Source organism: Schistocerca nitens, unplaced genomic scaffold (genome assembly GCF_023898315.1).
Source record: "Schistocerca nitens isolate TAMUIC-IGC-003100 unplaced genomic scaffold, iqSchNite1.1 HiC_scaffold_270, whole genome shotgun sequence".
Classification (NCBI taxonomy): Eukaryota; Metazoa; Arthropoda; class Insecta; order Orthoptera; family Acrididae; genus Schistocerca; species Schistocerca nitens.
This window is the reverse complement of record NW_026045810.1, coordinates 1-21620: the sequence shown is the minus strand read 5'-3', so window position 1 is coordinate 21620 and position 21620 is coordinate 1. Positions and strand designations below refer to the sequence as shown.

General features: G+C 54.8%; 50 non-coding genes across 50 annotated transcripts; 40 read left to right on the top strand and 10 right to left on the bottom strand.

Annotated features, from left to right (window-relative positions):
* Positions 1 to 227: 227 nt before the first annotated feature.
* On the bottom strand, positions 228 to 299 carry Trnag-ucc (transfer RNA glycine (anticodon UCC)). Its single transcript has one exon. It is a non-coding gene; the product is annotated as a tRNA-Gly (tRNA).
* Positions 300 to 639: 340 nt separating this feature from the next.
* On the top strand, positions 640 to 710 carry Trnag-gcc (transfer RNA glycine (anticodon GCC)). Its single transcript has one exon. It is a non-coding gene; the product is annotated as a tRNA-Gly (tRNA).
* Positions 711 to 1090: 380 nt separating this feature from the next.
* On the top strand, positions 1091 to 1163 carry Trnam-cau (transfer RNA methionine (anticodon CAU)). The gene has a single exon. It is a non-coding gene; the product is annotated as a tRNA-Met (tRNA).
* A 305-nt stretch (positions 1164 to 1468) lies between these two features.
* On the top strand, positions 1469 to 1540 carry Trnae-uuc (transfer RNA glutamic acid (anticodon UUC)). Its single transcript has one exon. It is a non-coding gene; the product is annotated as a tRNA-Glu (tRNA).
* A 198-nt stretch (positions 1541 to 1738) lies between these two features.
* On the top strand, positions 1739 to 1812 carry Trnai-aau (transfer RNA isoleucine (anticodon AAU)). Its single transcript has one exon. It is a non-coding gene; the product is annotated as a tRNA-Ile (tRNA).
* A 602-nt stretch (positions 1813 to 2414) lies between these two features.
* Trnag-ucc (transfer RNA glycine (anticodon UCC)) lies at positions 2415 to 2486 on the bottom strand. Its single transcript has one exon. It is a non-coding gene; the product is annotated as a tRNA-Gly (tRNA).
* A 340-nt stretch (positions 2487 to 2826) lies between these two features.
* Trnag-gcc (transfer RNA glycine (anticodon GCC)) lies at positions 2827 to 2897 on the top strand. The gene has a single exon. It is a non-coding gene; the product is annotated as a tRNA-Gly (tRNA).
* A 380-nt stretch (positions 2898 to 3277) lies between these two features.
* Positions 3278 to 3350, top strand: Trnam-cau (transfer RNA methionine (anticodon CAU)). The gene has a single exon. It is a non-coding gene; the product is annotated as a tRNA-Met (tRNA).
* A 305-nt stretch (positions 3351 to 3655) lies between these two features.
* Trnae-uuc (transfer RNA glutamic acid (anticodon UUC)) lies at positions 3656 to 3727 on the top strand. Its single transcript has one exon. It is a non-coding gene; the product is annotated as a tRNA-Glu (tRNA).
* Positions 3728 to 3925: 198 nt separating this feature from the next.
* On the top strand, positions 3926 to 3999 carry Trnai-aau (transfer RNA isoleucine (anticodon AAU)). The gene has a single exon. It is a non-coding gene; the product is annotated as a tRNA-Ile (tRNA).
* A 602-nt stretch (positions 4000 to 4601) lies between these two features.
* Positions 4602 to 4673, bottom strand: Trnag-ucc (transfer RNA glycine (anticodon UCC)). Its single transcript has one exon. It is a non-coding gene; the product is annotated as a tRNA-Gly (tRNA).
* A 340-nt stretch (positions 4674 to 5013) lies between these two features.
* Positions 5014 to 5084, top strand: Trnag-gcc (transfer RNA glycine (anticodon GCC)). Its single transcript has one exon. It is a non-coding gene; the product is annotated as a tRNA-Gly (tRNA).
* A 381-nt stretch (positions 5085 to 5465) lies between these two features.
* On the top strand, positions 5466 to 5538 carry Trnam-cau (transfer RNA methionine (anticodon CAU)). Its single transcript has one exon. It is a non-coding gene; the product is annotated as a tRNA-Met (tRNA).
* A 305-nt stretch (positions 5539 to 5843) lies between these two features.
* Trnae-uuc (transfer RNA glutamic acid (anticodon UUC)) lies at positions 5844 to 5915 on the top strand. The gene has a single exon. It is a non-coding gene; the product is annotated as a tRNA-Glu (tRNA).
* A 198-nt stretch (positions 5916 to 6113) lies between these two features.
* Trnai-aau (transfer RNA isoleucine (anticodon AAU)) lies at positions 6114 to 6187 on the top strand. Its single transcript has one exon. It is a non-coding gene; the product is annotated as a tRNA-Ile (tRNA).
* A 602-nt stretch (positions 6188 to 6789) lies between these two features.
* Positions 6790 to 6861, bottom strand: Trnag-ucc (transfer RNA glycine (anticodon UCC)). The gene has a single exon. It is a non-coding gene; the product is annotated as a tRNA-Gly (tRNA).
* Positions 6862 to 7201: 340 nt separating this feature from the next.
* On the top strand, positions 7202 to 7272 carry Trnag-gcc (transfer RNA glycine (anticodon GCC)). Its single transcript has one exon. It is a non-coding gene; the product is annotated as a tRNA-Gly (tRNA).
* A 381-nt stretch (positions 7273 to 7653) lies between these two features.
* On the top strand, positions 7654 to 7726 carry Trnam-cau (transfer RNA methionine (anticodon CAU)). Its single transcript has one exon. It is a non-coding gene; the product is annotated as a tRNA-Met (tRNA).
* Positions 7727 to 8031: 305 nt separating this feature from the next.
* Positions 8032 to 8103, top strand: Trnae-uuc (transfer RNA glutamic acid (anticodon UUC)). Its single transcript has one exon. It is a non-coding gene; the product is annotated as a tRNA-Glu (tRNA).
* A 198-nt stretch (positions 8104 to 8301) lies between these two features.
* Trnai-aau (transfer RNA isoleucine (anticodon AAU)) lies at positions 8302 to 8375 on the top strand. Its single transcript has one exon. It is a non-coding gene; the product is annotated as a tRNA-Ile (tRNA).
* Positions 8376 to 8977: 602 nt separating this feature from the next.
* Trnag-ucc (transfer RNA glycine (anticodon UCC)) lies at positions 8978 to 9049 on the bottom strand. The gene has a single exon. It is a non-coding gene; the product is annotated as a tRNA-Gly (tRNA).
* Positions 9050 to 9389: 340 nt separating this feature from the next.
* Trnag-gcc (transfer RNA glycine (anticodon GCC)) lies at positions 9390 to 9460 on the top strand. Its single transcript has one exon. It is a non-coding gene; the product is annotated as a tRNA-Gly (tRNA).
* A 380-nt stretch (positions 9461 to 9840) lies between these two features.
* Positions 9841 to 9913, top strand: Trnam-cau (transfer RNA methionine (anticodon CAU)). Its single transcript has one exon. It is a non-coding gene; the product is annotated as a tRNA-Met (tRNA).
* A 305-nt stretch (positions 9914 to 10218) lies between these two features.
* On the top strand, positions 10219 to 10290 carry Trnae-uuc (transfer RNA glutamic acid (anticodon UUC)). Its single transcript has one exon. It is a non-coding gene; the product is annotated as a tRNA-Glu (tRNA).
* A 198-nt stretch (positions 10291 to 10488) lies between these two features.
* On the top strand, positions 10489 to 10562 carry Trnai-aau (transfer RNA isoleucine (anticodon AAU)). Its single transcript has one exon. It is a non-coding gene; the product is annotated as a tRNA-Ile (tRNA).
* Positions 10563 to 11164: 602 nt separating this feature from the next.
* On the bottom strand, positions 11165 to 11236 carry Trnag-ucc (transfer RNA glycine (anticodon UCC)). The gene has a single exon. It is a non-coding gene; the product is annotated as a tRNA-Gly (tRNA).
* A 340-nt stretch (positions 11237 to 11576) lies between these two features.
* On the top strand, positions 11577 to 11647 carry Trnag-gcc (transfer RNA glycine (anticodon GCC)). The gene has a single exon. It is a non-coding gene; the product is annotated as a tRNA-Gly (tRNA).
* Positions 11648 to 12028: 381 nt separating this feature from the next.
* Positions 12029 to 12101, top strand: Trnam-cau (transfer RNA methionine (anticodon CAU)). The gene has a single exon. It is a non-coding gene; the product is annotated as a tRNA-Met (tRNA).
* A 305-nt stretch (positions 12102 to 12406) lies between these two features.
* Positions 12407 to 12478, top strand: Trnae-uuc (transfer RNA glutamic acid (anticodon UUC)). Its single transcript has one exon. It is a non-coding gene; the product is annotated as a tRNA-Glu (tRNA).
* A 198-nt stretch (positions 12479 to 12676) lies between these two features.
* Trnai-aau (transfer RNA isoleucine (anticodon AAU)) lies at positions 12677 to 12750 on the top strand. Its single transcript has one exon. It is a non-coding gene; the product is annotated as a tRNA-Ile (tRNA).
* Positions 12751 to 13352: 602 nt separating this feature from the next.
* Trnag-ucc (transfer RNA glycine (anticodon UCC)) lies at positions 13353 to 13424 on the bottom strand. Its single transcript has one exon. It is a non-coding gene; the product is annotated as a tRNA-Gly (tRNA).
* Positions 13425 to 13764: 340 nt separating this feature from the next.
* On the top strand, positions 13765 to 13835 carry Trnag-gcc (transfer RNA glycine (anticodon GCC)). The gene has a single exon. It is a non-coding gene; the product is annotated as a tRNA-Gly (tRNA).
* Positions 13836 to 14216: 381 nt separating this feature from the next.
* Trnam-cau (transfer RNA methionine (anticodon CAU)) lies at positions 14217 to 14289 on the top strand. Its single transcript has one exon. It is a non-coding gene; the product is annotated as a tRNA-Met (tRNA).
* A 305-nt stretch (positions 14290 to 14594) lies between these two features.
* Positions 14595 to 14666, top strand: Trnae-uuc (transfer RNA glutamic acid (anticodon UUC)). Its single transcript has one exon. It is a non-coding gene; the product is annotated as a tRNA-Glu (tRNA).
* Positions 14667 to 14864: 198 nt separating this feature from the next.
* On the top strand, positions 14865 to 14938 carry Trnai-aau (transfer RNA isoleucine (anticodon AAU)). The gene has a single exon. It is a non-coding gene; the product is annotated as a tRNA-Ile (tRNA).
* A 602-nt stretch (positions 14939 to 15540) lies between these two features.
* Trnag-ucc (transfer RNA glycine (anticodon UCC)) lies at positions 15541 to 15612 on the bottom strand. The gene has a single exon. It is a non-coding gene; the product is annotated as a tRNA-Gly (tRNA).
* Positions 15613 to 15952: 340 nt separating this feature from the next.
* Trnag-gcc (transfer RNA glycine (anticodon GCC)) lies at positions 15953 to 16023 on the top strand. The gene has a single exon. It is a non-coding gene; the product is annotated as a tRNA-Gly (tRNA).
* Positions 16024 to 16403: 380 nt separating this feature from the next.
* On the top strand, positions 16404 to 16476 carry Trnam-cau (transfer RNA methionine (anticodon CAU)). Its single transcript has one exon. It is a non-coding gene; the product is annotated as a tRNA-Met (tRNA).
* A 305-nt stretch (positions 16477 to 16781) lies between these two features.
* Positions 16782 to 16853, top strand: Trnae-uuc (transfer RNA glutamic acid (anticodon UUC)). Its single transcript has one exon. It is a non-coding gene; the product is annotated as a tRNA-Glu (tRNA).
* Positions 16854 to 17051: 198 nt separating this feature from the next.
* On the top strand, positions 17052 to 17125 carry Trnai-aau (transfer RNA isoleucine (anticodon AAU)). Its single transcript has one exon. It is a non-coding gene; the product is annotated as a tRNA-Ile (tRNA).
* A 602-nt stretch (positions 17126 to 17727) lies between these two features.
* Positions 17728 to 17799, bottom strand: Trnag-ucc (transfer RNA glycine (anticodon UCC)). The gene has a single exon. It is a non-coding gene; the product is annotated as a tRNA-Gly (tRNA).
* A 340-nt stretch (positions 17800 to 18139) lies between these two features.
* Trnag-gcc (transfer RNA glycine (anticodon GCC)) lies at positions 18140 to 18210 on the top strand. Its single transcript has one exon. It is a non-coding gene; the product is annotated as a tRNA-Gly (tRNA).
* Positions 18211 to 18590: 380 nt separating this feature from the next.
* On the top strand, positions 18591 to 18663 carry Trnam-cau (transfer RNA methionine (anticodon CAU)). The gene has a single exon. It is a non-coding gene; the product is annotated as a tRNA-Met (tRNA).
* Positions 18664 to 18966: 303 nt separating this feature from the next.
* Trnae-uuc (transfer RNA glutamic acid (anticodon UUC)) lies at positions 18967 to 19038 on the top strand. Its single transcript has one exon. It is a non-coding gene; the product is annotated as a tRNA-Glu (tRNA).
* A 198-nt stretch (positions 19039 to 19236) lies between these two features.
* Trnai-aau (transfer RNA isoleucine (anticodon AAU)) lies at positions 19237 to 19310 on the top strand. The gene has a single exon. It is a non-coding gene; the product is annotated as a tRNA-Ile (tRNA).
* Positions 19311 to 19912: 602 nt separating this feature from the next.
* On the bottom strand, positions 19913 to 19984 carry Trnag-ucc (transfer RNA glycine (anticodon UCC)). Its single transcript has one exon. It is a non-coding gene; the product is annotated as a tRNA-Gly (tRNA).
* Positions 19985 to 20324: 340 nt separating this feature from the next.
* On the top strand, positions 20325 to 20395 carry Trnag-gcc (transfer RNA glycine (anticodon GCC)). The gene has a single exon. It is a non-coding gene; the product is annotated as a tRNA-Gly (tRNA).
* Positions 20396 to 20776: 381 nt separating this feature from the next.
* On the top strand, positions 20777 to 20849 carry Trnam-cau (transfer RNA methionine (anticodon CAU)). The gene has a single exon. It is a non-coding gene; the product is annotated as a tRNA-Met (tRNA).
* A 305-nt stretch (positions 20850 to 21154) lies between these two features.
* Trnae-uuc (transfer RNA glutamic acid (anticodon UUC)) lies at positions 21155 to 21226 on the top strand. Its single transcript has one exon. It is a non-coding gene; the product is annotated as a tRNA-Glu (tRNA).
* Positions 21227 to 21424: 198 nt separating this feature from the next.
* On the top strand, positions 21425 to 21498 carry Trnai-aau (transfer RNA isoleucine (anticodon AAU)). Its single transcript has one exon. It is a non-coding gene; the product is annotated as a tRNA-Ile (tRNA).
* Positions 21499 to 21620: the final 122 nt, after the last annotated feature.

Below are 21620 nucleotides of genomic sequence, written 5' to 3'. Positions count from 1 at the left end.
TGTACATCGCCCCGCCTCTCCTTACCTCTCTCAGTCGTTTCTCGTGCTTGTCGTTTTGATATAGGCCGATTGGAGAGCGTCAGCTCTCGCGTCAGCTGAGCAAAGTCGAGACAAGTCGAGACAGTCGAGACACACTATAGGCTGGTCTGCAGCGAGTAAGAGGGGGAAAAAACATTAAGTTAAGGGCGCGTGGCGAAAGTACTCATACGTGACATTAAAAAGCCTGTTGCGGTGGCCGGGAATCGAACCCGGACCAACTGCTTGGAAGGCAACTATGCTGACCATTACACCACCACCGCACAAGCGAGCGCCCCGACGCCGCGCTGTGTCGGCTTCCCGCCTGTCGGCAGCGGCCGAAGGTGATCGTACCTGGCAGGCGCATTTCGAGGTAGGCTAGGGGAGCACATCCAGGCGCGTTCGGACAGCGTATCCGCGCACATTTCGCATCCTTGGCAAGAGTCGGCGCCGGCGACGCAAGAGTACGCAGAGGACCGCGTTCTGGCGGCATTTTTAAGCAGTACAGTGCAGGATTCAGCGTCTGCAGCATCTTCTCGACAGAATGCTACGGCGCTTGACGGCAGTCCCACTTTCCCTTGAGACATCTGCTCGGGAAGCAGCGTGCAGTTACTACCGGCCCGAGCATCGGTGGTTCAGTGGTAGAATGCTCGCCTGCCACGCGGGCGGCCCGGGTTCGATTCCCGGCCGATGCATCATTTTGCTTTTCCCACGATAATGCTGCCGTGTGGCTTGCGCGCTTGAGATGCACGATCCACATGAATGTATAGCAGGATTCCCTTGAGAAGAACCGAGAACGCAGCACTCGCGGGTCCCCACTAGGACGCTCGCATGGTGTTCTACAGACTAGCGTCGGCCTGGCCTCGCAAGTTGCTGTGTCCAGGTGCCTCCGAGGCACTGAACGTTAACGACAAGGAGTGCTGCCTATCGTTTGCAAATCTGCAGCAACACCGCAATCAACTGGGCTGGCAATGCACGTGTAGCAACAGAACACGTTATCCAGGAAGTACAGTGTCTTTACGTCTAACATTGGGTGTGGTACTTACCCAGTTTCCAGGACAAGCTCTTCACCTGTGCCTCGGTAGCGCAGTAGGCAGCGCGTAAGTCTCATAATCTTAAGGTCGTGAGTTCGATCCTCACCCGGGGCATTTAATTTTCTGTGACTGATGGTGATGCTGTTGCTAGGGCACCAACTTATTTCTTGTTTTTTATCCACAACGTTTTCAACGCTTCAGCGGGAAAATGTTTACTCCCTGTTATTGCTACTTACAGCTTCCCTTTTCCTCTTCTCCTAGCACAGCATGAAGCCAAAAACATTGCTCTGAGACGTTTGAGGTGCGCGCCTTGCCAGTCAGTATGCGCAAAGACGCTCGCAAAGAGAGAAGGGCGCCGACGCGGGACACGACACGAAATGCTACAAGCGACCGTCCGATCCGCCGCAGGAACGCCCGCATCCGGTGTGGTCTAGTGGCTAGGATACCTGGCTTTCACCCAGGAGGCCCGGGTTCGATTCCCGGTACCGGAACGGAACTTTTTCCACACGAATCGTGACAAGTTTGAGCTGTCCGAGCTGCCGTTTCCCGTCCTGCTCGCAATATATCTACTGTTTCGTGACCGTCAGCAGAGTATAGACGAGGGAAGCAGACATCCGACGACCATAGAAATGGTGTACGGCTTCATGCCATACGTTTGCAGCGTAGGGCTGAGCGAGTGCAACTGTCGAGGCCCGTTAGCTCAGTTGGTTAGAGCGTCGTGCTAATAACGCGAAGGTCGTGGGTTCGATCCCCCCACGGGCCACAACGCTTTTACTACCACGAAAAGGCAGCGCCGATTTCAGCTGGCGAGTGTGATGACCAAAACATCATCACCCTGCGTGGAAGTTGACAGAGGATCCGAACCCGACTTGTCGGGAAGCGCTACAGCATTCACTCGGCAATGGCCATAATATGTTGAATACACTGGTTCTCAACCGATAAAGAGAAGATGAAAGGAAATGTCCGATTGCCGATGCGTAACAACTTTGGCCCTTGTCGGTACTTGGGCGGGAGAGCGCATGGGGACACAGGGTACTGTTGGCAGTTTTACTTCCTATTTTTCTTTCTCCTTTGTTTTCGGAGCTACAGCCCGATTCGGTCAGGGAGACGCCACCGTGAAATGAACGGGCGTGCTGTGTGTACATCGCCTCGCCTCTCCTTACCTCTCTCAGTCGTTTCTCGTGCTTGTCGTTTTGATATAGGCCGATTGGAGAGCGTCAGCTCTCGCGTCAGCTGAGCAAAGTCGAGACAAGTCGAGACAGTCGAGACACACTATAGGCTGGTCTGCAGCGAGTAAGAGGGGGAAAAAACATTAAGTTAAGGGCGCGTGGCGAAAGTACTCATACGTGACATTAAAAAGCCTGTTGCGGTGGCCGGGAATCGAACCCGGACCAACTGCTTGGAAGGCAACTATGCTGACCATTACACCACCACCGCACAAGCGAGCGCCCCGACGCCGCGCTGTGTCGGCTTCCCGCCTGTCGGCAGCGGCCGAAGGTGATCGTACCTGGCAGGCGCATTTCGAGGTAGGCTAGGGGAGCACATCCAGGCGCGTTCGGACAGCGTATCCGCGCACATTTCGCATCCTTGGCAAGAGTCGGCGCCGGCGACGCAAGAGTACGCAGAGGACCGCGTTCTGGCGGCATTTTTAAGCAGTACAGTGCAGGATTCAGCGTCTGCAGCATCTTCTCGACAGAATGCTACGGCGCTTGACGGCAGTCCCACTTTCCCTTGAGACATCTGCTCGGGAAGCAGCGTGCAGTTACTACCGGCCCGAGCATCGGTGGTTCAGTGGTAGAATGCTCGCCTGCCACGCGGGCGGCCCGGGTTCGATTCCCGGCCGATGCATCATTTTGCTTTTCCCACGATAATGCTGCCGTGTGGCTTGCGCGCTTGAGATGCACGATCCACATGAATGTATAGCAGGATTCCCTTGAGAAGAACCGAGAACGCAGCACTCGCGGGTCCCCACTAGGACGCTCGCATGGTGTTCTACAGACTAGCGTCGGCCTGGCCTCGCAAGTTGCTGTGTCCAGGTGCCTCCGAGGCACTGAACGTTAACGACAAGGAGTGCTGCCTATCGTTTGCAAATCTGCAGCAACACCGCAATCAACTGGGCTGGCAATGCACGTGTAGCAACAGAACACGTTATCCAGGAAGTACAGTGTCTTTACGTCTAACATTGGGTGTGGTACTTACCCAGTTTCCAGGACAAGCTCTTCACCTGTGCCTCGGTAGCGCAGTAGGCAGCGCGTAAGTCTCATAATCTTAAGGTCGTGAGTTCGATCCTCACCCGGGGCATTTAATTTTCTGTGACTGATGGTGATGCTGTTGCTAGGGCACCAACTTATTTCTTGTTTTTTATCCACAACGTTTTCAACGCTTCAGCGGGAAAATGTTTACTCCCTGTTATTGCTACTTACAGCTTCCCTTTTCCTCTTCTCCTAGCACAGCATGAAGCCAAAAACATTGCTCTGAGACGTTTGAGGTGCGCGCCTTGCCAGTCAGTATGCGCAAAGACGCTCGCAAAGAGAGAAGGGCGCCGACGCGGGACACGACACGAAATGCTACAAGCGACCGTCCGATCCGCCGCAGGAACGCCCGCATCCGGTGTGGTCTAGTGGCTAGGATACCTGGCTTTCACCCAGGAGGCCCGGGTTCGATTCCCGGTACCGGAACGGAACTTTTTCCACACGAATCGTGACAAGTTTGAGCTGTCCGAGCTGCCGTTTCCCGTCCTGCTCGCAATATATCTACTGTTTCGTGACCGTCAGCAGAGTATAGACGAGGGAAGCAGACATCCGACGACCATAGAAATGGTGTACGGCTTCATGCCATACGTTTGCAGCGTAGGGCTGAGCGAGTGCAACTGTCGAGGCCCGTTAGCTCAGTTGGTTAGAGCGTCGTGCTAATAACGCGAAGGTCGTGGGTTCGATCCCCCCACGGGCCACAACGCTTTTACTACCACGAAAAGGCAGCGCCGATTTCAGCTGGCGAGTGTGATGACCAAAACATCATCACCCTGCGTGGAAGTTGACAGAGGATCCGAACCCGACTTGTCGGGAAGCGCTACAGCATTCACTCGGCAATGGCCATAATATGTTGAATACACTGGTTCTCAACCGATAAAGAGAAGATGAAAGGAAATGTCCGATTGCCGATGCGTAACAACTTTGGCCCTTGTCGGTACTTGGGCGGGAGAGCGCATGGGGACACAGGGTACTGTTGGCAGTTTTACTTCCTATTTTTCTTTCTCCTTTGTTTTCGGAGCTACAGCCCGATTCGGTCAGGGAGACGCCACCGTGAAATGAACGGGCGTGCTGTGTGTACATCGCCTCGCCTCTCCTTACCTCTCTCAGTCGTTTCTCGTGCTTGTCGTTTTGATATAGGCCGATTGGAGAGCGTCAGCTCTCGCGTCAGCTGAGCAAAGTCGAGACAAGTCGAGACAGTCGAGACACACTATAGGCTGGTCTGCAGCGAGTAAGAGGGGGAAAAAACATTAAGTTAAGGGCGCGTGGCGAAAGTACTCATACGTGACATTAAAAAGCCTGTTGCGGTGGCCGGGAATCGAACCCGGACCAACTGCTTGGAAGGCAACTATGCTGACCATTACACCACCACCGCACAAGCGAGCGCCCCGACGCCGCGCTGTGTCGGCTTCCCGCCTGTCGGCAGCGGCCGAAGGTGATCGTACCTGGCAGGCGCATTTCGAGGTAGGCTAGGGGAGCACATCCAGGCGCGTTCGGACAGCGTATCCGCGCACATTTCGCATCCTTGGCAAGAGTCGGCGCCGGCGACGCAAGAGTACGCAGAGGACCGCGTTCTGGCGGCATTTTTAAGCAGTACAGTGCAGGATTCAGCGTCTGCAGCATCTTCTCGACAGAATGCTACGGCGCTTGACGGCAGTCCCACTTTCCCTTGAGACATCTGCTCGGGAAGCAGCGTGCAGTTACTACCGGCCCGAGCATCGGTGGTTCAGTGGCAGAGTGCTCGCCTGCCACGCGGGCGGCCCGGGTTCGATTCCCGGCCGATGCATCATTTTGCTTTTCCCACGATAATGCTGCCGTGTGGCTTGCGCGCTTGAGATGCACGATCCACATGAATGTATAGCTGGATTCCCTTGAGAAGAACCGAGAACGCAGCACTCGCGGGTCCCCACTAGGACGCTCGCATGGTGTTCTACAGACTAGCGTCGGCCTGGCCTCACAAGTTGCTGTGTCCAGGTGCCTCCGAGGCACTGAACGTTAACGACAAGGAGTGCTGCCTATCGTTTGCAAAAGCTGCAGCAACACCGCAATCAACTGGGCTGGCAATGCACGTGTAGCAACAGAACACGTTATCCAGGAAGTACAGTGTCTTTACGTCTAACATTGGGTGTGGTACTTAGCCAGTTTCCAGGACAAGCGCTTCACCTGTGCCTCGGTAGCGCAGTAGGCAGCGCGTAAGTCTCATAATCTTAAGGTCGTGAGTTCGATCCTCACCCGGGGCATTTAATTTTCTGTGACTGATGGTGATGCTGTTGCTAGGGCACCAACTTATTTCTTGTTTTTTATCCACAACGTTTTCAACGCTTCAGCGGGAAAATGTTTACTCCCTGTTATTGCTACTTACAGCTTCCCTTTTCCTCTTCTCCTAGCACAGCATGAAGCCAAAAACATTGCTCTGAGACGTTTGAGGTGCGCGCCTTGCCAGTCAGTATGCGCAAAGACGCTCGCAAAGAGAGAAGGGCGCCGACGCGGGACACGACACGAAATGCTACAAGCGACCGTCCGATCCGCCGCAGGAACGCCCGCATCCGGTGTGGTCTAGTGGCTAGGATACCTGGCTTTCACCCAGGAGGCCCGGGTTCGATTCCCGGTACCGGAACGGAACTTTTTCCACACGAATCGTGACAAGTTTGAGCTGTCCGAGCTGCCGTTTCCCGTCCTGCTCGCAATATATCTACTGTTTCGTGACCGTCAGCAGAGTATAGACGAGGGAAGCAGACATCCGACGACCATAGAAATGGTGTACGGCTTCATGCCATACGTTTGCAGCGTAGGGCTGAGCGAGTGCAACTGTCGAGGCCCGTTAGCTCAGTTGGTTAGAGCGTCGTGCTAATAACGCGAAGGTCGTGGGTTCGATCCCCCCACGGGCCACAACGCTTTTACTACCACGAAAAGGCAGCGCCGATTTCAGCTGGCGAGTGTGATGACCAAAACATCATCACCCTGCGTGGAAGTTGACAGAGGATCCGAACCCGACTTGTCGGGAAGCGCTACAGCATTCACTCGGCAATGGCCATAATATGTTGAATACACTGGTTCTCAACCGATAAAGAGAAGATGAAAGGAAATGTCCGATTGCCGATGCGTAACAACTTTGGCCCTTGTCGGTACTTGGGCGGGAGAGCGCATGGGGACACAGGGTACTGTTGGCAGTTTTACTTCCTATTTTTCTTTCTCCTTTGTTTTCGGAGCTACAGCCCGATTCGGTCAGGGAGACGCCACCGTGAAATGAACGGGCGTGCTGTGTGTACATCGCCTCGCCTCTCCTTACCTCTCTCAGTCGTTTCTCGTGCTTGTCGTTTTGATATAGGCCGATTGGAGAGCGTCAGCTCTCGCGTCAGCTGAGCAAAGTCGAGACAAGTCGAGACAGTCGAGACACACTATAGGCTGGTCTGCAGCGAGTAAGAGGGGGAAAAAACATTAAGTTAAGGGCGCGTGGCGAAAGTACTCATACGTGACATTAAAAAGCCTGTTGCGGTGGCCGGGAATCGAACCCGGACCAACTGCTTGGAAGGCAACTATGCTGACCATTACACCACCACCGCACAAGCGAGCGCCCCGACGCCGCGCTGTGTCGGCTTCCCGCCTGTCGGCAGCGGCCGAAGGTGATCGTACCTGGCAGGCGCATTTCGAGGTAGGCTAGGGGAGCACATCCAGGCGCGTTCGGACAGCGTATCCGCGCACATTTCGCATCCTTGGCAAGAGTCGGCGCCGGCGACGCAAGAGTACGCAGAGGACCGCGTTCTGGCGGCATTTTTAAGCAGTACAGTGCAGGATTCAGCGTCTGCAGCATCTTCTCGACAGAATGCTACGGCGCTTGACGGCAGTCCCACTTTCCCTTGAGACATCTGCTCGGGAAGCAGCGTGCAGTTACTACCGGCCCGAGCATCGGTGGTTCAGTGGCAGAGTGCTCGCCTGCCACGCGGGCGGCCCGGGTTCGATTCCCGGCCGATGCATCATTTTGCTTTTCCCACGATAATGCTGCCGTGTGGCTTGCGCGCTTGAGATGCACGATCCACATGAATGTATAGCTGGATTCCCTTGAGAAGAACCGAGAACGCAGCACTCGCGGGTCCCCACTAGGACGCTCGCATGGTGTTCTACAGACTAGCGTCGGCCTGGCCTCACAAGTTGCTGTGTCCAGGTGCCTCCGAGGCACTGAACGTTAACGACAAGGAGTGCTGCCTATCGTTTGCAAAAGCTGCAGCAACACCGCAATCAACTGGGCTGGCAATGCACGTGTAGCAACAGAACACGTTATCCAGGAAGTACAGTGTCTTTACGTCTAACATTGGGTGTGGTACTTAGCCAGTTTCCAGGACAAGCGCTTCACCTGTGCCTCGGTAGCGCAGTAGGCAGCGCGTAAGTCTCATAATCTTAAGGTCGTGAGTTCGATCCTCACCCGGGGCATTTAATTTTCTGTGACTGATGGTGATGCTGTTGCTAGGGCACCAACTTATTTCTTGTTTGTTATCCACAACGTTTTCAACGCTTCAGCGGGAAAATGTTTACTCCCTGTTATTGCTACTTACAGCTTCCCTTTTCCTCTTCTCCTAGCACAGCATGAAGCCAAAAACATTGCTCTGAGACGTTTGAGGTGCGCGCCTTGCCAGTCAGTATGCGCAAAGACGCTCGCAAAGAGAGAAGGGCGCCGACGCGGGACACGACACGAAATGCTACAAGCGACCGTCCGATCCGCGTCAGGAACGCCCACATCCGGTGTGGTCTAGTGGCTAGGATACCTGGCTTTCACCCAGGAGGCCCGGGTTCGATTCCCGGTACCGGAACGGAACTTTTTCCACACGAATCGTGACAAGTTTGAGCTGTCCGAGCTGCCGTTTCCTGTCCTGCTCGCAATATATCTACTGTTTCGTGACCGTCAGCAGAGTATAGACGAGGGAAGCAGACATCCGACGACCATAGAAATGGTGTACGGCTTCATGCCATACGTTTGCAGCGTAGGGCTGAGCGAGCGCAACTGTCGAGGCCCGTTAGCTCAGTTGGTTAGAGCGTCGTGCTAATAACGCGAAGGTCGTGGGTTCGATCCCCCCACGGGCCACAACGCTTTTACTACCACGAAAAGGCAGCGCCGATTTCAGCTGGCGAGTGTGATGACCAAAAGATCATCACCCTGCGTGGAAGTTGACAGAGGATCCGAACCCGACTTGTCGGGAAGCGCTACAGCATTCACTCGGCAATGGCCATAATACGTTGAATACACTGGTTCTCAACCGATAAAGAGAAGATGAAAGGAAATGTCCGATTGCCGATGCGTAACAACTTTGGCCCTTGTCGGTACTTGGGCGGGAGAGCGCATGGGGACACAGGGTACTGTTGGCAGTTTTACTTCCTATTTTTCTTTCTCCTTTGTTTTCGGAGCTACAGCCCGGTTCGGTCAGGGAGACGCCACCGTGAAATGAACGGGCGTGCTGTGTGTACATCGCCCCGCCTCTCCTTACCTCTCTCAGTCGTTTCTCGTGCTTGTCGTTTTGATATAGGCCGATTGGAGAGCGTCAGCTCTCGCGTCAGCTGAGCAAAGTCGAGACAAGTCGAGACAGTCGAGACACACTATAGGCTGGTCTGCAGCGAGTAAGAGGGGGAAAAAACATTAAGTTAAGGGCGCGTGGCGAAAGTACTCATACGTGACATTAAAAAGCCTGTTGCGGTGGCCGGGAATCGAACCCGGACCAACTGCTTGGAAGGCAACTATGCTGACCATTACACCACCACCGCACAAGCGAGCGCCCCGACGCCGCGCTGTGTCGGCTTCCCGCCTGTCGGCAGCGGCCGAAGGTGATCGTACCTGGCAGGCGCATTTCGAGGTAGGCTAGGGGAGCACATCCAGGCGCGTTCGGACAGCGTATCCGCGCACATTTCGCATCCTTGGCAAGAGTCGGCGCCGGCGACGCAAGAGTACGCAGAGGACCGCGTTCTGGCGGCATTTTTAAGCAGTACAGTGCAGGATTCAGCGTCTGCAGCATCTTCTCGACAGAATGCTACGGCGCTTGACGGCAGTCCCACTTTCCCTTGAGACATCTGCTCGGGAAGCAGCGTGCAGTTACTACCGGCCCGAGCATCGGTGGTTCAGTGGTAGAATGCTCGCCTGCCACGCGGGCGGCCCGGGTTCGATTCCCGGCCGATGCATCATTTTGCTTTTCCCACGATAATGCTGCCGTGTGGCTTGCGCGCTTGAGATGCACGATCCACATGAATGTATAGCAGGATTCCCTTGAGAAGAACCGAGAACGCAGCACTCGCGGGTCCCCACTAGGACGCTCGCATGGTGTTCTACAGACTAGCGTCGGCCTGGCCTCGCAAGTTGCTGTGTCCAGGTGCCTCCGAGGCACTGAACGTTAACGACAAGGAGTGCTGCCTATCGTTTGCAAATCTGCAGCAACACCGCAATCAACTGGGCTGGCAATGCACGTGTAGCAACAGAACACGTTATCCAGGAAGTACAGTGTCTTTACGTCTAACATTGGGTGTGGTACTTACCCAGTTTCCAGGACAAGCGCTTCACCTGTGCCTCGGTAGCGCAGTAGGCAGCGCGTAAGTCTCATAATCTTAAGGTCGTGAGTTCGATCCTCACCCGGGGCATTTAATTTTCTGTGACTGATGGTGATGCTGTTGCTAGGGCACCAACTTATTTCTTGTTTGTTATCCACAACGTTTTCAACGCTTCAGCGGGAAAATGTTTACTCCCTGTTATTGCTACTTACAGCTTCCCTTTTCCTCTTCTCCTAGCACAGCATGAAGCCAAAAACATTGCTCTGAGACGTTTGAGGTGCGCGCCTTGCCAGTCAGTATGCGCAAAGACGCTCGCAAAGAGAGAAGGGCGCCGACGCGGGACACGACACGAAATGCTACAAGCGACCGTCCGATCCGCCGCAGGAACGCCCGCATCCGGTGTGGTCTAGTGGCTAGGATACCTGGCTTTCACCCAGGAGGCCCGGGTTCGATTCCCGGTACCGGAACGGAACTTTTTCCACACGAATCGTGACAAGTTTGAGCTGTCCGAGCTGCCGTTTCCCGTCCTGCTCGCAATATATCTACTGTTTCGTGACCGTCAGCAGAGTATAGACGAGGGAAGCAGACATCCGACGACCATAGAAATGGTGTACGGCTTCATGCCATACGTTTGCAGCGTAGGGCTGAGCGAGTGCAACTGTCGAGGCCCGTTAGCTCAGTTGGTTAGAGCGTCGTGCTAATAACGCGAAGGTCGTGGGTTCGATCCCCCCACGGGCCACAACGCTTTTACTACCACGAAAAGGCAGCGCCGATTTCAGCTGGCGAGTGTGATGACCAAAACATCATCACCCTGCGTGGAAGTTGACAGAGGATCCGAACCCGACTTGTCGGGAAGCGCTACAGCATTCACTCGGCAATGGCCATAATATGTTGAATACACTGGTTCTCAACCGATAAAGAGAAGATGAAAGGAAATGTCCGATTGCCGATGCGTAACAACTTTGGCCCTTGTCGGTACTTGGGCGGGAGAGCGCATGGGGACACAGGGTACTGTTGGCAGTTTTACTTCCTATTTTTCTTTCTCCTTTGTTTTCGGAGCTACAGCCCGATTCGGTCAGGGAGACGCCACCGTGAAATGAACGGGCGTGCTGTGTGTACATCGCCTCGCCTCTCCTTACCTCTCTCAGTCGTTTCTCGTGCTTGTCGTTTTGATATAGGCCGATTGGAGAGCGTCAGCTCTCGCGTCAGCTGAGCAAAGTCGAGACAAGTCGAGACAGTCGAGACACACTATAGGCTGGTCTGCAGCGAGTAAGAGGGGGAAAAAACATTAAGTTAAGGGCGCGTGGCGAAAGTACTCATACGTGACATTAAAAAGCCTGTTGCGGTGGCCGGGAATCGAACCCGGACCAACTGCTTGGAAGGCAACTATGCTGACCATTACACCACCACCGCACAAGCGAGCGCCCCGACGCCGCGCTGTGTCGGCTTCCCGCCTGTCGGCAGCGGCCGAAGGTGATCGTACCTGGCAGGCGCATTTCGAGGTAGGCTAGGGGAGCACATCCAGGCGCGTTCGGACAGCGTATCCGCGCACATTTCGCATCCTTGGCAAGAGTCGGCGCCGGCGACGCAAGAGTACGCAGAGGACCGCGTTCTGGCGGCATTTTTAAGCAGTACAGTGCAGGATTCAGCGTCTGCAGCATCTTCTCGACAGAATGCTACGGCGCTTGACGGCAGTCCCACTTTCCCTTGAGACATCTGCTCGGGAAGCAGCGTGCAGTTACTACCGGCCCGAGCATCGGTGGTTCAGTGGCAGAGTGCTCGCCTGCCACGCGGGCGGCCCGGGTTCGATTCCCGGCCGATGCATCATTTTGCTTTTCCCACGATAATGCTGCCGTGTGGCTTGCGCGCTTGAGATGCACGATCCACATGAATGTATAGCTGGATTCCCTTGAGAAGAACCGAGAACGCAGCACTCGCGGGTCCCCACTAGGACGCTCGCATGGTGTTCTACAGACTAGCGTCGGCCTGGCCTCACAAGTTGCTGTGTCCAGGTGCCTCCGAGGCACTGAACGTTAACGACAAGGAGTGCTGCCTATCGTTTGCAAAAGCTGCAGCAACACCGCAATCAACTGGGCTGGCAATGCACGTGTAGCAACAGAACACGTTATCCAGGAAGTACAGTGTCTTTACGTCTAACATTGGGTGTGGTACTTAGCCAGTTTCCAGGACAAGCGCTTCACCTGTGCCTCGGTAGCGCAGTAGGCAGCGCGTAAGTCTCATAATCTTAAGGTCGTGAGTTCGATCCTCACCCGGGGCATTTAATTTTCTGTGACTGATGGTGATGCTGTTGCTAGGGCACCAACTTATTTCTTGTTTGTTATCCACAACGTTTTCAACGCTTCAGCGGGAAAATGTTTACTCCCTGTTATTGCTACTTACAGCTTCCCTTTTCCTCTTCTCCTAGCACAGCATGAAGCCAAAAACATTGCTCTGAGACGTTTGAGGTGCGCGCCTTGCCAGTCAGTATGCGCAAAGACGCTCGCAAAGAGAGAAGGGCGCCGACGCGGGACACGACACGAAATGCTACAAGCGACCGTCCGATCCGCGTCAGGAACGCCCACATCCGGTGTGGTCTAGTGGCTAGGATACCTGGCTTTCACCCAGGAGGCCCGGGTTCGATTCCCGGTACCGGAACGGAACTTTTTCCACACGAATCGTGACAAGTTTGAGCTGTCCGAGCTGCCGTTTCCCGTCCTGCTCGCAATATATCTACTGTTTCGTGACCGTCAGCAGAGTATAGACGAGGGAAGCAGACATCCGACGACCATAGAAATGGTGTACGGCTTCATGCCATACGTTTGCAGCGTAGGGCTGAGCGAGCGCAACTGTCGAGGCCCGTTAGCTCAGTTGGTTAGAGCGTCGTGCTAATAACGCGAAGGTCGTGGGTTCGATCCCCCCACGGGCCACAACGCTTTTACTACCACGAAAAGGCAGCGCCGATTTCAGCTGGCGAGTGTGATGACCAAAACATCATCACCCTGCGTGGAAGTTGACAGAGGATCCGAACCCGACTTGTCGGGAAGCGCTACAGCATTCACTCGGCAATGGCCATAATATGTTGAATACACTGGTTCTCAACCGATAAAGAGAAGATGAAAGGATATGTCCGATTGCCGATGCGTAACAACTTTGGCCCTTGTCGGTACTTGGGCGGGAGAGCGCATGGGGACACAGGGTACTGTTGGCAGTTTTACTTCCTATTTTTCTTTCTCCTTTGTTTTCGGAGCTACAGCCCGATTCGGTCAGGGAGACGCCACCGTGAAATGAACGGGCGTGCTGTGTGTACATCGCCTCGCCTCTCCTTACCTCTCTCAGTCGTTTCTCGTGCTTGTCGTTTTGATATAGGCCGATTGGAGAGCGTCAGCTCTCGCGTCAGCTGAGCAAAGTCGAGACAAGTCGAGACAGTCGAGACACACTATAGGCTGGTCTGCAGCGAGTAAGAGGGGGAAAAAACATTAAGTTAAGGGCGCGTGGCGAAAGTACTCATACGTGACATTAAAAAGCCTGTTGCGGTGGCCGGGAATCGAACCCGGACCAACTGCTTGGAAGGCAACTATGCTGACCATTACACCACCACCGCACAAGCGAGCGCCCCGACGCCGCGCTGTGTCGGCTTCCCGCCTGTCGGCAGCGGCCGAAGGTGATCGTACCTGGCAGGCGCATTTCGAGGTAGGCTAGGGGAGCACATCCAGGCGCGTTCGGACAGCGTATCCGCGCACATTTCGCATCCTTGGCAAGAGTCGGCGCCGGCGACGCAAGAGTACGCAGAGGACCGCGTTCTGGCGGCATTTTTAAGCAGTACAGTGCAGGATTCAGCGTCTGCAGCATCTTCTCGACAGAATGCTACGGCGCTTGACGGCAGTCCCACTTTCCCTTGAGACATCTGCTCGGGAAGCAGCGTGCAGTTACTACCGGCCCGAGCATCGGTGGTTCAGTGGCAGAGTGCTCGCCTGCCACGCGGGCGGCCCGGGTTCGATTCCCGGCCGATGCATCATTTTGCTTTTCCCACGATAATGCTGCCGTGTGGCTTGCGCGCTTGAGATGCACGATCCACATGAATGTATAGCTGGATTCCCTTGAGAAGAACCGAGAACGCAGCACTCGCGGGTCCCCACTAGGACGCTCGCATGGTGTTCTACAGACTAGCGTCGGCCTGGCCTCACAAGTTGCTGTGTCCAGGTGCCTCCGAGGCACTGAACGTTAACGACAAGGAGTGCTGCCTATCGTTTGCAAAAGCTGCAGCAACACCGCAATCAACTGGGCTGGCAATGCACGTGTAGCAACAGAACACGTTATCCAGGAAGTACAGTGTCTTTACGTCTAACATTGGGTGTGGTACTTAGCCAGTTTCCAGGACAAGCGCTTCACCTGTGCCTCGGTAGCGCAGTAGGCAGCGCGTAAGTCTCATAATCTTAAGGTCGTGAGTTCGATCCTCACCCGGGGCATTTAATTTTCTGTGACTGATGGTGATGCTGTTGCTAGGGCACCAACTTATTTCTTGTTTGTTATCCACAACGTTTTCAACGCTTCAGCGGGAAAATGTTTACTCCCTGTTATTGCTACTTACAGCTTCCCTTTTCCTCTTCTCCTAGCACAGCATGAAGCCAAAAACATTGCTCTGAGACGTTTGAGGTGCGCGCCTTGCCAGTCAGTATGCGCAAAGACGCTCGCAAAGAGAGAAGGGCGCCGACGCGGGACACGACACGAAATGCTACAAGCGACCGTCCGATCCGCGTCAGGAACGCCCACATCCGGTGTGGTCTAGTGGCTAGGATACCTGGCTTTCACCCAGGAGGCCCGGGTTCGATTCCCGGTACCGGAACGGAACTTTTTCCACACGAATCGTGACAAGTTTGAGCTGTCCGAGCTGCCGTTTCCCGTCCTGCTCGCAATATATCTACTGTTTCGTGACCGTCAGCAGAGTATAGACGAGGGAAGCAGACATCCGACGACCATAGAAATGGTGTACGGCTTCATGCCATACGTTTGCAGCGTAGGGCTGAGCGAGCGCAACTGTCGAGGCCCGTTAGCTCAGTTGGTTAGAGCGTCGTGCTAATAACGCGAAGGTCGTGGGTTCGATCCCCCCACGGGCCACAACGCTTTTACTACCACGAAAAGGCAGCGCCGATTTCAGCTGGCGAGTGTGATGACCAAAACATCATCACCCTGCGTGGAAGTTGACAGAGGATCCGAACCCGACTTGTCGGGAAGCGCTACAGCATTCACTCGGCAATGGCCATAATATGTTGAATACACTGGTTCTCAACCGATAAAGAGAAGATGAAAGGAAATGTCCGATTGCCGATGCGTAACAACTTTGGCCCTTGTCGGTACTTGGGCGGGAGAGCGCATGGGGACACAGGGTACTGTTGGCAGTTTTACTTCCTATTTTTCTTTCTCCTTTGTTTTCGGAGCTACAGCCCGATTCGGTCAGGGAGACGCCACCGTGAAATGAACGGGCGTGCTGTGTGTACATCGCCTCGCCTCTCCTTACCTCTCTCAGTCGTTTCTCGTGCTTGTCGTTTTGATATAGGCCGATTGGAGAGCGTCAGCTCTCGCGTCAGCTGAGCAAAGTCGAGACAAGTCGAGACAGTCGAGACACACTATAGGCTGGTCTGCAGCGAGTAAGAGGGGGAAAAAACATTAAGTTAAGGGCGCGTGGCGAAAGTACTCATACGTGACATTAAAAAGCCTGTTGCGGTGGCCGGGAATCGAACCCGGACCAACTGCTTGGAAGGCAACTATGCTGACCATTACACCACCACCGCACAAGCGAGCGCCCCGACGCCGCGCTGTGTCGGCTTCCCGCCTGTCGGCAGCGGCCGAAGGTGATCGTACCTGGCAGGCGCATTTCGAGGTAGGCTAGGGGAGCACATCCAGGCGCGTTCGGACAGCGTATCCGCGCACATTTCGCATCCTTGGCAAGAGTCGGCGCCGGCGACGCAAGAGTACGCAGAGGACCGCGTTCTGGCGGCATTTTTAAGCAGTACAGTGCAGGATTCAGCGTCTGCAGCATCTTCTCGACAGAATGCTACGGCGCTTGACGGCAGTCCCACTTTCCCTTGAGACATCTGCTCGGGAAGCAGCGTGCAGTTACTACCGGCCCGAGCATCGGTGGTTCAGTGGCAGAGTGCTCGCCTGCCACGCGGGCGGCCCGGGTTCGATTCCCGGCCGATGCATCATTTTGCTTTTCCCACGATAATGCTGCCGTGTGGCTTGCGCGCTTGAGATGCACGATCCACATGAATGTATAGCAGGATTCCCTTGAGAAGAACCGAGAACGCAGCACTCGCGGGTCCCCACTAGGACGCTCGCATGGTGTTCTACAGACTAGCGTCGGCCTGGCCTCGCAAGTTGCTGTGTCCAGGTGCCTCCGAGGCACTGAACGTTAACGACAAGGAGTGCTGCCTATCGTTTGCAAATCTGCAGCAACACCGCAATCAACTGGGCTGGCAATGCACGTGTAGCAACAGAACACGTTATCCAGGAAGTACAGTGTCTTTACGTCTAACATTGGGTGTGGTACTTACCCAGTTTCCAGGACAAGCGCTTCACCTGTGCCTCGGTAGCGCAGTAGGCAGCGCGTAAGTCTCATAATCTTAAGGTCGTGAGTTCGATCCTCACCCGGGGCATTTAATTTTCTGTGACTGATGGTGATGCTGTTGCTAGGGCACCAACTTATTTCTTGTTTTTTATCCACAACGTTTTCAACGCTTCAGCGGGAAAATGTTTACTCCCTGTTATTGCTACTTACAGCTTCCCTTTTCCTGTTCTCCTAGCACAGCATGAAGCCAAAAACATTGCTCTGAGACGTTTGAGGTGCGCGCCTTGCCAGTCAGTATGCGCAAAGACGCTCGCAAAGAGAGAAGGGCGCCGACGCGGGACACGACACGAAATGCTACAAGCGACCGTCCGATCCGCCGCAGGAACGCCCGCATCCGGTGTGGTCTAGTGGCTAGGATACCTGGCTTTCACCCAGGAGGCCCGGGTTCGATTCCCGGTACCGGAACGGAACTTTTTCCACACGAATCGTGACAAGTTTGAGCTGTCCGAGCTGCCGTTTCCCGTCCTGCTCGCAATATATCTACTGTTTCGTGACCGTCAGCAGAGTATAGACGAGGGAAGCAGACATCCGACGACCATAGAAATGGTGTACGGCTTCATGCCATACGTTTGCAGCGTAGGGCTGAGCGAGCGCAACTGTCGAGGCCCGTTAGCTCAGTTGGTTAGAGCGTCGTGCTAATAACGCGAAGGTCGTGGGTTCGATCCCCCCACGGGCCACAACGCTTTTACTACCACGAAAAGGCAGCGCCGATTTCAGCTGGCGAGTGTGATGACCAAAACATCATCACCCTGCGTGGAAGTTGACAGAGGATCCGAACCCGACTTGTCGGGAAGCGCTACAGCATTCACTCGGCAATGGCCATAATATGTTGAATACACTGGTTCTCAACCGATAAAGAGAAGATGAAAGGAAATGTCCGATTGCCGATGCGTAACAACTTTGGCCCTTGTCGGTACTTGGGCGGGAGAGCGCATGGGGACACAGGGTACTGTTGGCAGTTTTACTTCCTATTTTTCTTTCTCCTTTGTTTTCGGAGCTACAGCCCGATTCGGTCAGGGAGACGCCACCGTGAAATGAACGGGCGTGCTGTGTGTACATCGCCTCGCCTCTCCTTACCTCTCTCAGTCGTTTCTCGTGCTTGTCGTTTTGATATAGGCCGATTGGAGAGCGTCAGCTCTCGCGTCAGCTGAGCAAAGTCGAGACAAGTCGAGACAGTCGAGACACACTATAGGCTGGTCTGCAGCGAGTAAGAGGGGGAAAAAACATTAAGTTAAGGGCGCGTGGCGAAAGTACTCATACGTGACATTAAAAAGCCTGTTGCGGTGGCCGGGAATCGAACCCGGACCAACTGCTTGGAAGGCAACTATGCTGACCATTACACCACCACCGCACAAGCGAGCGCCCCGACGCCGCGCTGTGTCGGCTTCCCGCCTGTCGGCAGCGGCCGAAGGTGATCGTACCTGGCAGGCGCATTTCGAGGTAGGCTAGGGGAGCACATCCAGGCGCGTTCGGACAGCGTATCCGCGCACATTTCGCATCCTTGGCAAGAGTCGGCGCCGGCGACGCAAGAGTACGCAGAGGACCGCGTTCTGGCGGCATTTTTAAGCAGTACAGTGCAGGATTCAGCGTCTGCAGCATCTTCTCGACAGAATGCTACGGCGCTTGACGGCAGTCCCACTTTCCCTTGAGACATCTGCTCGGGAAGCAGCGTGCAGTTACTACCGGCCCGAGCATCGGTGGTTCAGTGGTAGAATGCTCGCCTGCCACGCGGGCGGCCCGGGTTCGATTCCCGGCCGATGCATCATTTTGCTTTTCCCACGATAATGCTGCCGTGTGGCTTGCGCGCTTGAGATGCACGATCCACATGAATGTATAGCAGGATTCCCTTGAGAAGAACCGAGAACGCAGCACTCGCGGGTCCCCACTAGGACGCTCGCATGGTGTTCTACAGACTAGCGTCGGCCTGGCCTCGCAAGTTGCTGTGTCCAGGTGCCTCCGAGGCACTGAACGTTAACGACAAGGAGTGCTGCCTATCGTTTGCAAATCTGCAGCAACACCGCAATCAACTGGGCTGGCAATGCACGTGTAGCAACAGAACACGTTATCCAGGAAGTACAGTGTCTTTACGTCTAACATTGGGTGTGGTACTTACCCAGTTTCCAGGACAAGCGCTTCACCTGTGCCTCGGTAGCGCAGTAGGCAGCGCGTAAGTCTCATAATCTTAAGGTCGTGAGTTCGATCCTCACCCGGGGCATTTAATTTTCTGTGACTGATGGTGATGCTGTTGCTAGGGCACCAACTTATTTCTTGTTTTTTATCCACAACGTTTTCAACGCTTCAGCGGGAAAATGTTTACTCCCTGTTATTGCTACTTACAGCTTCCCTTTTCCTCTTCTCCTAGCACAGCATGAAGCCAAAAACATTGCTCTGAGACGTTTGAGGTGCGCGCCTTGCCAGTCAGTATGCGCAAAGACGCTCGCAAAGAGAAGGGCGCCGACGCGGGACACGACACGAAATGCTACAAGCGACCGTCCGATCCGCCGCAGGAACGCCCGCATCCGGTGTGGTCTAGTGGCTAGGATACCTGGCTTTCACCCAGGAGGCCCGGGTTCGATTCCCGGTACCGGAACGGAACTTTTTCCACACGAATCGTGACAAGTTTGAGCTGTCCGAGCTGCCGTTTCCCGTCCTGCTCGCAATATATCTACTGTTTCGTGACCGTCAGCAGAGTATAGACGAGGGAAGCAGACATCCGACGACCATAGAAATGGTGTACGGCTTCATGCCATACGTTTGCAGCGTAGGGCTGAGCGAGTGCAACTGTCGAGGCCCGTTAGCTCAGTTGGTTAGAGCGTCGTGCTAATAACGCGAAGGTCGTGGGTTCGATCCCCCCACGGGCCACAACGCTTTTACTACCACGAAAAGGCAGCGCCGATTTCAGCTGGCGAGTGTGATGACCAAAACATCATCACCCTGCGTGGAAGTTGACAGAGGATCCGAACCCGACTTGTCGGGAAGCGCTACAGCATTCACTCGGCAATGGCCATAATATGTTGAATACACTGGTTCTCAACCGATAAAGAGAAGATGAAAGGAAATGTCCGATTGCCGATGCGTAACAACTTTGGCCCTTGTCGGTACTTGGGCGGGAGAGCGCATGGGGACACAGGGTACTGTTGGCAGTTTTACTTCCTATTTTTCTTTCTCCTTTGTTTTCGGAGCTACAGCCCGATTCGGTCAGGGAGACGCCACCGTGAAATGAACGGGCGTGCTGTGTGTACATCGCCTCGCCTCTCCTTACCTCTCTCAGTCGTTTCTCGTGCTTGTCGTTTTGATATAGGCCGATTGGAGAGCGTCAGCTCTCGCGTCAGCTGAGCAAAGTCGAGACAAGTCGAGACAGTCGAGACACACTATAGGCTGGTCTGCAGCGAGTAAGAGGGGGAAAAAACATTAAGTTAAGGGCGCGTGGCGAAAGTACTCATACGTGACATTAAAAAGCCTGTTGCGGTGGCCGGGAATCGAACCCGGACCAACTGCTTGGAAGGCAACTATGCTGACCATTACACCACCACCGCACAAGCGAGCGCCCCGACGCCGCGCTGTGTCGGCTTCCCGCCTGTCGGCAGCGGCCGAAGGTGATCGTACCTGGCAGGCGCATTTCGAGGTAGGCTAGGGGAGCACATCCAGGCGCGTTCGGACAGCGTATCCGCGCACATTTCGCATCCTTGGCAAGAGTCGGCGCCGGCGACGCAAGAGTACGCAGAGGACCGCGTTCTGGCGGCATTTTTAAGCAGTACAGTGCAGGATTCAGCGTCTGCAGCATCTTCTCGACAGAATGCTACGGCGCTTGACGGCAGTCCCACTTTCCCTTGAGACATCTGCTCGGGAAGCAGCGTGCAGTTACTACCGGCCCGAGCATCGGTGGTTCAGTGGCAGAGTGCTCGCCTGCCACGCGGGCGGCCCGGGTTCGATTCCCGGCCGATGCATCATTTTGCTTTTCCCACGATAATGCTGCCGTGTGGCTTGCGCGCTTGAGATGCACGATCCACATGAATGTATAGCTGGATTCCCTTGAGAAGAACCGAGAACGCAGCACTCGCGGGTCCCCACTAGGACGCTCGCATGGTGTTCTACAGACTAGCGTCGGCCTGGCCTCACAAGTTGCTGTGTCCAGGTGCCTCCGAGGCACTGAACGTTAACGACAAGGAGTGCTGCCTATCGTTTGCAAAAGCTGCAGCAACACCGCAATCAACTGGGCTGGCAATGCACGTGTAGCAACAGAACACGTTATCCAGGAAGTACAGTGTCTTTACGTCTAACATTGGGTGTGGTACTTAGCCAGTTTCCAGGACAAGCGCTTCACCTGTGCCTCGGTAGCGCAGTAGGCAGCGCGTAAGTCTCATAATCTTAAGGTCGTGAGTTCGATCCTCACCCGGGGCATTTAATTTTCTGTGACTGATGGTGATGCTGTTGCTAGGGCACCAACTTATTTCTTGTTTTTTATCCACAACGTTTTCAACGCTTCAGCGGGAAAATGTTTACTCCCTGTTATTGCTACTTACAGCTTCCCTTTTCCTCTTCTCCTAGCACAGCATGAAGCCAAAAACATTGCTCTGAGACGTTTGAGGTGCGCGCCTTGCCAGTCAGTATGCGCAAAGACGCTCGCAAAGAGAGAAGGGCGCCGACGCGGGACACGACACGAAATGCTACAAGCGACCGTCCGATCCGCCGCAGGAACGCCCGCATCCGGTGTGGTCTAGTGGCTAGGATACCTGGCTTTCACCCAGGAGGCCCGGGTTCGATTCCCGGTACCGGAACGGAACTTTTTCCACACGAATCGTGACAAGTTTGAGCTGTCCGAGCTGCCGTTTCCCGTCCTGCTCGCAATATATCTACTGTTTCGTGACCGTCAGCAGAGTATAGACGAGGGAAGCAGACATCCGACGACCATAGAAATGGTGTACGGCTTCATGCCATACGTTTGCAGCGTAGGGCTGAGCGAGTGCAACTGTCGAGGCCCGTTAGCTCAGTTGGTTAGAGCGTCGTGCTAATAACGCGAAGGTCGTGGGTTCGATCCCCCCACGGGCCACAACGCTTTTACTACCACGAAAAGGCAGCGCCGATTTCAGCTGGCGAGTGTGATGACCAAAACATCATCACCCTGCGTGGAAGTTGACAGAGGATCCGAACCCGACTTGTCGGGAAGCGCTA